Genomic DNA, 9125 nt, shown 5'->3' with positions numbered 1-9125 from the left:
TTTTTATTGCGGATATTTGCAGATACACCCGTGTCTACCAATATTCGCGCAGATTATTATACTCAAAGTTATTTTAATTCCGGATATCTGCTTTCGTACAGTCCTGTAGCTAGAGCACTTCGTCCAACTTGTGTGAAACGCAAATGGAAATGTAGGTACACGCCGTGTGACTGGTGACTGGAGACATCTTGCGGTCGGGAGAAGCTAGACAAACTACGTGTGGGTGAGATGATGACTAACAACGATACTAACTACTTTCGTCATTGTGGGAAGCTACAATACACATATTCTAACCAGCGGCCAGAGTATAGCAAGAGTCTACTGTGTATTCCACTAAACAGATTTAAATTTATTCAGACTCAATCTTTTTAGTAGTTTCTGCAAGTTAACACACAGCACAGAGGCCTAATGCATGCAATGCAGAAGTAGGCACACTATGACTAATCTAGTTAGCCGGCACGAGAAAGCAGTGAGCAAAGAAAAGCAATGGCCCAGAAAATGAAAAAGAATGAATGCATTCAATTAGCAGTAATTTTACGACAGCGCAGTAGCGAGTGATTTCGTAACTCTGATAAACGAGAAAACAGCAAATGAGAGACGTACGTTCCGAGATGGTTTTGCAGAGCAAAACGAACTACTGACGTCGCTGCGAAACAGGTGATGCACAGACTTGATTAGTGAGACAATTGTGGTGGGGGAGCTTGCTCATTCGTCTGCTTCCCACTTTACTGGATCGAGTCTACCACATCATTTTACAAAACTGCTCTGACGAATAATTATATCTGAACATGTTTAACTTACACTATAAAAGGTGGTCAATGGAAATGACTACCCAATTACGCATTGATCGTAAGTGAATGCATCTCCAACAACACGTAAGTGCTATCTTCTTGAACCATTCATGACGTACCCCACTCCTGTTATCGATCGTGTTATTACCGTTTTTCTGAACACCAAAGAAGTTAATGTCAATTAATTAATTAATGAAAGTGAATGGCAGTAAGAACATTATTAAGTACTTGGCCGTTTTCAAAGTTTACACCTGGCCGTTTTCAAGTGGATCTGAAAACTGTGCTGTAGAGATGCGAAGTCAAAGAAGTTCCTGACCGACGATTAGTCCTACTTTTATTCGCAGATGAATTACAACAACTAAAAGGAATCTTATGTTCTGCTTTCTGATCTGCATGGAGGTCATTAGAGATGGAGACAGCTTAGACTGCACACGGATCGGGGAAGAAGATCGTGCATGTCCAATTTTAAGGAAACGCACCGGCAACTGTGTACGAAGCCCCAATTAGAACGACCGCTCAATGATCTGCACCCAAATCAGCAGATTCTACATCCACATTTCTATTCCGCAATCCATCTTAAGGAGTGCGGTGCACTGCTATCTCTTCCTCCACTGCCTGTTCCATTGGCGAGTGACGTGGCAAAAACATTACAGATAAAACCCAGTGTTAGCTCTAATTTCTCTGTTTTCGTCGTCGTGGACATTTCGCGAGACGTAAGTGGGAAGAAATAACATGTTGAGCAACTTTTCTTGTAACGTACAGTACTTTTTCGGAATTACAAGAGAAAACTTCACATAACGCTTCTTTTGCCACTGGTTGTTGTTGAGTATTCCGTAATGATCCTGCGTTACGTGGTGTTCTTCGTTGGATCTTCTCAATACATTCTATTAATCCAAACTGGGAACTATGCCAGAGTGTTGTCTCCAGTACTTACACGTGTTTGCAAGCCATTCCTGCCATGTATGAATTACATTTGCCTAAGATTCTTCCGCCAACGGTATTGACGCAGTCGTAACACCGGTTCTCGCCTGATCACCGAAGTTGCGCTCTGTTGGGCTAGGATGGGAGACCATCTGGTCTTCCGAGGGCTATGGCAAGCGGGGTGCACTCAACCCTTGTGAGGCAAACTGAGGAGCTGCTTGATTGACAAGTAGCAGCTCCGGTCTCGCAAACTGGCAAAACGGACAGAAGAACGGTGAGCTCACCATACGTCCCTCCATGTCCGCATCCGGTGATGACTATGAGCTGAGGATGACACGGCAGTCGGTCGGTACCTTTGGACCTTCATGGACTGTTCGGGCGGAGTTCTTTAGTTTTTAAGATTCTTACAGTGAATCTGTCCCCAGTATCTGCTTTACCTACAGTTAATTTTGTGTGTTCATTCCAATTTACGTCACTCCGCACCGTTAACGCTGTGCGTTACGCGTCTTTTACTATTTACAGTGATTTTTCACCTATAGCAAAACCGAACAGTAGGGAAATGACGGTCAGTATGGGCGGCAAGAGCTACTGGCCGCTTGGTGTTTCTCGGATTTTTCGCAAAAAAGCGGATGCATGCAGTGCGTGGAATAAATGCAGACATCACTCCGCCATTTTTTAGAACTTGATTCATGTATCTGTTGAGTTTATGTAACAGATAAATTTTATTTGTTTTTGAGTGTCGAAGCTGGTTAACAGCGTAATTTTCAGCATCGGTTTATATTTTCAAAGGTGGGAAGTAATGTTATCATACTAGTATTAATATTTAAGTAGTCTAATGTACATTGTACAGCAATAATAAAACTCCTCTCACTCAAGACGATTTGTCTTCGCGCCATGCCCTAAAGTGGAATGTCAGTCGGGTCGTAAGGGCCATACTAAAGTCGAGTGGTGCGGGCTATACATCGTTTTTGTGTTTAGGCACGATACCAAGCTGAAGTAGAACTGTGTCGATGAGGGTGGAGGGAAACGTCCTAAAACTGCAAGGAAAAAAGGTGGTTTCAAGTCTTTTGGAATGCGAGTGACTGCTACTGACAACTGTTTTCATGGTTCTAGAACTACAATGCAAAGGAGATTAAAATCAGTGTAGGAATTCAGCAGACTCCTATGACACATCAGATGGGCTTTTTGAGATCACCTTTTGAAGGAAATTACGAAGAAATGTTTGCAGCACACATGAGAAATTCAGAATCCATGTTAATGCGTCTATGTAAGATTGAGTCTCAAAAGTTGGCTTACGATTTTGATGAAAATTTAAACAGAGGAAAGAGATTTGCAGGTAAAGATTTCCACCGAAACTTTATGAAGAAACGCCAAGAACTCTCTTGCACAAAACCGCAGCGCACAGGTTTAATGCGTTGTGTCTGGTTCAATGTATCACAAGTTGAAAGGTTGTTACACCAACTGCTTTTTTTTTTTTATTTTGTACTTTTCATACACAGGTTGGTTCAACTGCCCCTACCAATTCGTTTTACGCAGTCCACACGACATCCGTATCAGAAACTGTACCCATACCGGCGACAGCCACGTAATTAGTCACCTCTCAGAGCTCTGGGAGACTATACAAGTGAGCACTGGTGGTGAGTTATACAGTATTTTTGGACTAAGATATACGTTACTTCGACAATACTTATCCAAGTGTCTCCAGTATTTCCTTTTTTTTAGCTAGCGGTAAAACCATACAGATTCTGGGTGTCTCTAAGTCTATTCCGTTCATAGTAAATAGTTAAGAAACGTTGCCTTACAAAGTGTGTTTCACCGTCGAAAAAAATGAAATTAACAGGAGATATCAAAATCGGAAGTGTGGAAATAACATATTTCCTGTATATAACCTCTCGACCATTTACGAAACATTAAGTGAATATACACAGAACAAACTTAACAGAGACAAGCAAAAGCTGTATGACTACACTGCTAATAACGCAAAGAAAGATTGGAGACACTTGGACAAATATGAACAGAAGTAAGGTATATCTCAGTCCAAAAATACTGTGTAGCTCATAGCCAATTCTCGCTAGCGTTTTTTACAGTGTGATTAAGTTTGCTAACAGTCACACGAAGCTCTGAGAGGGAACGTATGTCGATTATGTGGCTACTGCCTGTCTAGATACCGTCCCTCATACAGATATAGTGCAGGTTGCATAAAACGGATAGCAGAATCACCATGTATAAACGGATTAATTTTTCGTGAACCACTAAAACACCTTTTTTATTGAAAAAACTTTGTTTTGCTGTAGACCTGGACTACCTGAAACATTTCTTAACATCTGGAATAGTAAGTGTTAGAATTTTTTTTAAGCCAACATGTAAAGATTTTATGCAGTTGTGTTCATAACAACAACTAAAGCTTCATGCCACTGTGGATTTAAATGGCCCATACTGGTTTCCGTTCTCAATATGAGCCTCTTCGCCTATCTGTACAGTATATGTTACAATTATTTACACGCGGAGTCAATTGCAAGTCCCTGCACGAGTCATAGATCCTCCACAGGTCGTCCTGCAGTCCGTTACAGTGTTCACGCACTGCAACCTCCATACACACAACCCCATCGTGCGCGAACAGTTTTTGATGGGGCTTCCCACGTTATCCGTTAGATCATTTATATGTACTGTAAACAGTGGTGGCGCTATAAAACTAGCTTCGATTACTCCCGAAATTGTTTTTTCATCTGTACATTTCGTGTTATTGAAAACAATATGTTGAGTTCTGCCCAGCAGGAAGTCCTGAATCCAACCACGGGTCTTGTGCGTTACTCGGTAAAGCCGTCGGCACATGGAGCGTCTTGTCGAACGTTAACGTTGAGCATGCCGAGTTCAACGTGCTGCTGAACGCTCAGGAACGATGCGACTTGTGCATACGGTACGTGGGCCCCAACGTGGTATACGCGATGACAAACCACTCCAGCGGCAGTTGAGGGATGTGGCTAGTTCGTAAATCACACTGTTTAATAAACGGGCGCGCGTAAAATTCCCACGTTAGCTCTATTAAAACGCACGTTTCCTCCATCGTCCACGAAGAGGAAAGTACCATGTCCAATCAATAAGGACACAGGCTTATAAAAGTTCCATTACAAACAGTGCGGTGCGGTACAAATTCGCAATACTTCTCCATATAAGATAAACATTATTTCATCATTCCCACGTTTTACTAAAACCCCGAGCTCAGTCTTACTTGATCACTGTTCCCATCCAGTAGCAGAATCTTTGCAACATGTGAATTACGAAGCGTAAAAGAAAAAGGAGCAAAATATCTTTATACAAGTAGCGCAAGCTGTGCTGTAGATTGAGCCAATCGAACAAAGTCACCCCTCAGAAAAAAGGTGAACTTATATTTACATAACATCAAATATTTTAGTATATATTTACATTAAAGTAAAAATAAGGTATTAGAACCTAATAAAAACGCGAATGTTAGGAAAAAAGTATTTGGAAGTGTCAAGACGCGAACCACCGCCCCACTAAACAATTCATCACTGGACAGTGACGCTACTTTTTTTTTTTTTTTAAATCTCATTTTGTTCGCTTTTGTTCGTTGCATCTGCTCAGGGCGGAGGTCGTAAGACATCCATTGAAGTTCTTTGTTGATCGATGAACTCAGTTTATTGCAGAAGGCACGTAACCCTCTGACCGAACACGCTGCTGTTCATCACCGCCACCGCCACACCTCTTACATTTAATCTCATTATGTTACGCCGTGTGCTGAAAACCTTAATCCAAGAAATGCCACTTATTGAAATTTAATTATGACAAATTGTACCAAGAACAATGCGTTTTGGTTGGATCTTCAGCGAGTCGCTGCCTTCAAATAGCCTACTCTCATAATTCGCAAGTTACAATAATTCTTTTGCCACAAATATTATGTTTCTCATTATTTTATTGGAACGAATCACACAGTTAACAACGGGTTTTCCAGTGGTTCTTAATTTGCTGGTACTCAGCAACGACGTATATGCATATATGCTTGAAATGAATGACAATATGGCGCCTCACAACTCTGTACTGAAGGGAGACGGCCGGCCGCGGTGGTCTCGCGGTTCTAGGCGCGCAGTCCGGAGCCGTGCGACTGCTACGGTCGCAGGTTCGAATCCTGCCTCGGGCATGGATGTATGTGATGTCCTTAGGTTAGTTAGGTTTACGTAGTTCTAAGTTCTAGGGGACTAATGACCACAGCAGTTGAGTCCCATAGTACTCAGAGCCATTTGAACCATTTTTTGAAGGGAGACGGCGTGCGTGTGACGTAGGTGGCATTGTGCCATCTCATTGGTCAATGCTCAGACGCACGCTCAGAATATCAGACATGCCAGATACTGCTCTGCATGTTCGGAAAGATCCCCGAACGTGGTGTTCCACGCTATGACGTCAGAAACTCGGCAAGCTCAGCGTTCGGATGCACGGTCCGTGTGCCGACGGCTTAAGGCCGTGCTTTGATCAGCAGACGAGAGTGCGGAATTAAGTTTAGTGCCTTTATTATTACGCCACATTGCTCTCTGCGACGCGAGCGTAACACGTTCCGGAGGATTTGTCAGCCCAGAAGGAGAGAACTGGCTCGGAGGTAGCGAGGCCCCACACGGAGTATGGCCGGGTCGCAGCTAGCAACAGCGGCCGCTGCGCCTGACCTTGCGCTCCCGGCTGCTACCTGCACTGCCCACCTCTGCCCCTTCTTCCCTCTGCAGCCAGCGACACACCTGCCCACCGCCAGCGAGTTGCTCCCGTGCTTAGCATCTTCGTCGCACAGTTCAGCTGGTCCCATTCCGCTGGTTTATCTTCACCTCGCGACGTCTGTATGCTGCATACCATTGCGCACTGATAAATCATTGACCGGGAAGCCTGTATTTCTCCGAAATTTACCGCATTCTTTTCTTTTACACAGTTACAGCTGCGCCCGCATCTGACGGTGTTCTTTACTTCTTACAGACCGGACACTTCTTCCTACTGTCGGATACGCTACCTGCGGCCACTGCGTAAGGGGAGGAATGTTTTGCATGTCATCTCTCTGCAAATCAAGTTAGCTCTTCGTTTTATAAATTCAAACGCCTTTTTTACTGCAGTATAATATTATTTACCTTCTTGACGAGTCTCGCCTTCTATATTAAGGGAAGGTTTATTATCTTTTGGTTCAAAAAAATCGATTTTTTTAAACTGCATTTTTGGATCTATAAAAGTTTAGAATCCACCCGTGAAACCGTTATTCCGAATACGGAACAGAAATGTTTGTTATTCGCGGTTGAACAAAAAATGCACCTGCCTGAAATCGGCCTTTATTCACGCAGCAGTCTTTTTCTTTCGAAGGACGAGTTATTGGCTCTGAGCACTATGGGACTTAACATCTTAGGTCATCAGTCCCCTAGAACTCAGAACTACTTAAACCTAACTAACCTAAGGACATCACATACATCCATGCCCGAGGCAGGATTCGAACCTGCGACCGTAGCAGTCCCGCACGACCACCGCGACCGGCGACGAGTTATTGTACCGGTCCTTGGGAGACCACAAAATTCAAATGAGAGTTTGAACGCGTGTGTTTGGAAGTCAGCCCCGAAGGATTTGCATTCTGGTGCGAAGACCGAGATTGCGACTTTCCTGGCAGTGAGCAGCTTCAACGAAGGTTCAAAAATGGTTCAAATGGCTCTGAGCACTATGGGACTTAACATCTATGGTCATCAGTCCCCTAGAGCTTAGAACTACTTAAACCTAACTAATCTAGGGACATCACACAACACCCAGTCATCACGTGGCAGAGAAAATCCCTGACCCTACTGGGAATCGAACCCGAGAACTCGGGGGCGGGAAGCGAGAACGCTACCGCACGACCACGAGCTGCGGACTCAACGAAGGGTATTCAGCAATTCTGAAGACCATGTCAACGATGGACGTCACCCTGGGACTCTATTCGAGGCAGTTCGCCAGGCAATCGGACGACCACCGGATTCAAGCGGCCGAAAACCGCGTATCACCGCCCGTACGAGGAGCTCTGACGCAGTGCAGGATGGCCCAGATCGAGCAGAACGCCCTCTGTGAGGGAGAGGAAGGACTAGTTTATGAACCCGAACAGCAGATTGAACGGAAGTCGCATAATATTGCATTTATATGTAGTCAAAACTTCAAACGCTTTTTGCTCGAAATGACTCCTTCTTATCGCGCGGTATGGTAACTTCAAATCTACTGAACTGATTGGCATGATTCTTTATTTCCTACGAAGCTAACTAAATTGTCTAGGAGTTGTACCACTTTTATTCCGATCCATCAACTATAAATATTTTTACTTGGCCGAGAAAGTCGAAAAATCGATGAAAAAACCCTATTTTTCTTCAAATGGCCGCCATTTTGTTTTCTATGGTCCAAATAACGTAAGCGAGGTACAACTCCTAAAGTATCTTACATACTTCGCTAACGTCAACTCAATTTTGATTTCAGACGAGCCGGCTGACTTGCGACATGCCGCTCGTGGAGGTCTATATCGAAATTTTGTTTCGTTCTGATGGTACTTCCGCCTTTGTTCATCGACATTTCCGGTCGAAAAAAATTCCAGTCTGTAGAGTAAATATCAATAAACATTTTGACCAAATTTTACATTGTATCAATAACACATCCCGAGAAAGAAATTAACAAAGAATATGCTTTTTTCGGGCTAAAAATAGTAAACTTCCCCTTAAACACGTCTTCAATGAATTTTTCCTGGAATAATTATTGTTATATGTAATATTTAGAGATTCGAAATAGATCACTTCCACTTCACTTACGAAATATCGCCACATATTCACTTCGAGTACCTTTGGTGTTATTGTTTTCACGCTTCGTTTTTCATTGACTTGGCTACACATCTGGCAAGAATTTCAGATTTTTTTGTCCGGAAAGTGTAACGATTTTCTTCTGATAAAACTGTCTGTACACTTCGACCCTCTTGTTTTTGTTTATCAGAGTTGTCAGTACGACTGAAGAAAGAGCCTGAGACCACCGAAAAACAGTGCCACAGGTTAACCAAAAAGTTGTAAATACAATACCTGCAAGCCTGGTTAAACGACATAAATTCGCCTGAAGACGGAGATACAATCCTCTGAAACGCATGGTGGATAGTATAACACAATAAATGTGACTGGTTACAGCAGTACTTGTTATCAATCGATATTTATTACGGCCAAGAAGAAGCCTAACCTAAAAATGTCTGCATTTAAAAATATTTAATTTCTAAAAACTACTCCCATACGATATAAATGAAGGGAGAAATATGAAAAACTTAAATACCCTTTTGAGGTGGCTAGCACATTCAGTTTTCCTATCAGCCAGCCGCAGAACCTTCCCTAATGTTTTTTTCCTTTCTGCTGCTATTCTACATGAACCGTAAAAGTAAGCTTTGTT

The sequence above is a fragment of the Schistocerca gregaria genome, chromosome 4 (genome assembly GCF_023897955.1).
Source record: "Schistocerca gregaria isolate iqSchGreg1 chromosome 4, iqSchGreg1.2, whole genome shotgun sequence".
NCBI lineage: Eukaryota > Metazoa > Arthropoda > Insecta > Orthoptera > Acrididae > Schistocerca > Schistocerca gregaria.
The sequence above is the reverse complement of the archived record's forward strand: the minus strand, read 5'-3'. Positions refer to the sequence as shown.